Consider the following 4240-nt stretch of genomic DNA (forward strand, 5'->3'; position numbering starts at 1 on the left):
AAACCCATCACAGATCAGGAGGTGTTTGACATTTCAGACCTTTCATTAGCACCTTTCATTTATAAACCACATGTTAACAACTACTATCTGAAGATCATTAGAGGTTTTGCGTTTCATTCCTTTGGACACATAATAAATTCATGTACTTTAATTTAGGCTATTATCCACAGTCAGAGGTAAATCCATGTATATTTCATGAATGACACAAAAGAGATCATTTTAGCATGTTCCAACCTGACTGCAAACAATCCATACGATTTCACACAAGGAATTAAATCATGGTGCACCAGGGAAGACCGGCCAGCATGCAAGCCAAAATATTGAAAAAGCTCACATCTTGCTTTCTGCTTAAGTTGGTCAAGTATGCCCGGTTAGATGGACCATGAGGCAGACGTTGCAGTCAGCATCATTGCAATATTTTGCTCTTTTTTGGATATGCTTCTCAGACACAGTTTAGTAACAGCTCAGCCAGTCTGCATAATTTATACAGGAATGAGCCAAAGAGATAAGGTTACCCTAAGTCAGTATAGTTGATACATTAAGGTGCCCTTTGTAACTATAACAGGGAGTCCTCACATCCTTTCAGATACATGCTTTTAGACCTGTAACAGGACGGCACTTACATCGCTCAGAGGACATAAACGTAACCGGAGGAGTATCACTGTGGTAAAAGGAGGACCATTGTTTCCCAGGGACAGAGAGATGCTGACATTTAGGGATACTCGTACTCGAAGAGAGGCACAGAGAAACTTTTTGTCCATGGGAAATTTTCTGCCAAAACCAACACTAGAGCCAAAGCAATGGGATCTTTATGAAGTGGCATTACCAGTCTTGTTGTGATGGCTGAGACAGCCGTTTGGGACACATCGGAAGGAGAAATAGATCCAGATTGCAAGAAAACAGCTAAGTTATCTCTGTCTTTTTCAGATTAAATATTATATTGAGCAGCACATCGACTTTACAGCTGTACACTTAAGACATTATTTTGGTTGTAGTTATGTTGAAATTTGGAGTTGCTTACTTTTGACACAATGATTCAGATTTTGGCAACACTTGCAAAGGGATAAAATGCCACCAAAGAAAGGTGATTCAAAAGCTGCTGCAAAGAAAGGTGACAAAGGCAAGTCAGATGAGCCAGCGAAGGGAAAGGATGATAAAAAAGGAGCAAAGGAAGCCAAGGGGGAACCTTCAAAAGGAAAAGGCAAGGAAGACAAGACAAAAGGGAAAGACAAAGGAAAGGGCAAGAAGCCTGTTACTAGTGAGTCTGAGGAGGGTTCTGATGCTGACTTGCTGAAAAGTGAAGACAGTGAAGCAGTTGAAGATGAAGAAGAAGAAGAGCAAAGTGAAGAGGAGAAGGGGAAGAAAGGTAAGGGAAAAGCTGCACTAAAGGGAGCATCCAAAGCGGTGGCAATGAAGGGTGCAGCTAAGCCAAAGCGTGGCAAGGTGGCATCGGAAGAAGAAGAGGAAGAAGAGGGTGACACTGATAAAAAGCCCCAAAAACGTGCCAACATAAAAGCTGCATCTAAAGCAGTTTCCGGATTTAAACCTGATGACAAAAAGGCACAAGCAGGCAAAATGAAAGACATTAACCTAAAAAATATGAAAGATATTAATATTAAAGGAGCCTCATCTGCAATGATGGGGTTTGCTGCTGAGGGTCAGAAAAAAGAACAGAAGACACTGGATGTCAAGGCTCACCTTAAAGGGGCCTCCAAAGCTATCTCTGGATTGGCTGGGAAAGCCTCTGCTTTTGCAATTCAACCTCCCAAGAAACAAAAAAGGGGGTTAAAAAACACCACCCGACTTTTCATGCGCTTGTCTGGCAACAAGAAGAAGAAAGACCCTCAAAGTAAACTGAACCTTTTTGGTTTTGGAAAACCAAAGAATATATTGGAGAATACTAATAAACTTATGGTAGGTTTTTCTGGTGCAAAAAACAAAAAAGAGAAAGAAGACACCTCAAATAAATCTTCACTTTTATCCAACCTTGGAGGTAAAGCTGGAAAAACTGCTGCTGCAACCGCTGGACTAGGTGGTAAATTCAAAGGCTTTTTTGGAAAACAGCAAAAATCTCCCAAAACCTTCAAGAAAAGTGGATGGCTGGTGGGGAAAGTTGCAGGAGCAACTAACTGGCTCACAAGCAGATTCATTTCTTCTAAGATATCTCGAGGAAGGATGGGTGGTCGAAGTCGTCAGCACAGAGCAAGCACTGGAAGATTTCGGGGGTATCACAATGATGCTTATGAGGATGATGAGGAGATGTATGACTATGAAGAGGATTATGAACAGAATGGTTATGAAAGGGATTTTTCCAGCAGGGGCTATTTTTGCAGAAATGGATATAGCAGAGGTCAATTCAGGAGCCCAGATGATTATGAAGAGGATATGGAATACTATGATGAAAACTATGAAGATGAATATGACTATGATGAAGTAAATGGTCATTTTGGACAAATGAATGGTCCTATGAACTACGAGGATGATTATGATTATTATGAAGATGATTATTATGGGGAATATGATGGGCAGTATGGTTATTATGATGATGGAATGGAGTACTGTGATTATAGACATGAGGAAATGTATGACTATCCTTACTATGATGATGGAATGGAATATTTTTATGATCCTTATTATGAAATGAATGAAAATGGCTACTATGGCAATGGCATTGAATATTATGACTATGGAGAAGCCTTGGACTACTATGATCCTCATGGATTTCAGTACCCTTCACCTGTCATAAATCCTTACATGAGTTATCAGGATCCAAATAATTACATTGACAATGCTTTTTTGTATCACAATTCTATGTACACTGATCAACAGCAATTTGGGCACACGGTAGGGAATATCATGGAGACTGAACCTGCAGCACAGCTCTATAGTAATGAAGTGGCAGCATTGTCTACAGATGGCTTTGGATATCAGGATTCATTCAAACTTCCAAGACCTCAGGTCAGATTGTTCGGAAAAGAAAAAATTGAAGTTGCAAACATGCCGTCTCCCCAAATTGCTTTAAATGATTTTGAAATGCCCACCGAGGTGCCGTATGAAATCCAGGGAACATTTCCTCTATCACCATCTATGTATCCCCAGTCCATTCCAGAACAAACAGTGATGAGCCAAAGACCAATATCGCCATCAGTCAATGCAATGCTAATGCAACAAACAACACCAGTAATGCCTGGGAGCCCTATTCTTAGCAGATCCCCACATATTCCATTATCCCCTATTCCCCAAGTTAGACATTTTGGACCTCAAGTACCAGTACTCCCCATTCCAAACCAGCAGTCCTTTGCACCTGTATCAGCCATGACATTTTCAGCACCACCTTCACCAATACTGTCTGCAAGAGGAATAGATCCAAATCTAGGTAGTCCTCTACTACATCATTCCTTCCATTCAGACCCAATGCTTCAAGGGTTTGAAACACAGATCAGAAGTCAATATAGTCCTGTTTCATCTCCACATTTGCCTAGAAGACATGCTGGGCTTGCTACAGGTCTAAGCAGCCCCATACCCCAACACACAATGCCTGGTTATGATATGCAATATGAAGAAATGGGACCAATGCTTTCTCCAAGAGTTCCAAGACGGTTTGGACCACAGTCTCAAATGTCTCACCAGTATGGCTCCTTATCATTTAATACCAATGCCCAAAGACCTCTCTCACCTCTGCAAAGAAGAAAGTTCAGTCCTCCTCCATCTCCACAGCCATCAAGGAGAGGTCCATCCCCGCAGCCTTCTCTTAGAGGGAGATCACCTTCTCCAGTTTCTAGAAGAAGAACACTTGGTTTCAGTAGACCACATCCTCTTGGACATGAACAAGAAAGTCCTCCTCCTTCTCCACGTGGATCATTTAGAAAAAGAAGTCCACCAATTTCTCCCAGAGCTACCTTGAGACAGAAGCCAGTACATATTCCTTCACAAAAACCTGCATCCAGGATATTTGGTGGCAGACAGCATGATCCTCCAATGTCAGCAGGATCTATCAGAAAACGCCCATCTTCACCACCACCATTACGTGGTAGTAGTCCCCCACTTTCACCCAGATTGCCACACAGAACTGTATCTCCAACTCCATCTCATATGATACGATCTGGGTCTCCAAGACCAGCATCTCCTCGTTTAGTTGGACGTCCTCCATCCCCATCTCCATCAAGAATCTCCAATAGGGTTCAGCAGGATGGTCTTCCTACCGGTTCATCCTCAAGGAGATTCAGAGGGTTTGGCCATG

The sequence above is a fragment of the Denticeps clupeoides genome, chromosome 7 (assembly GCF_900700375.1).
Source record: "Denticeps clupeoides chromosome 7, fDenClu1.1, whole genome shotgun sequence".
Classification (NCBI taxonomy): Eukaryota; Metazoa; Chordata; class Actinopteri; order Clupeiformes; family Denticipitidae; genus Denticeps; species Denticeps clupeoides.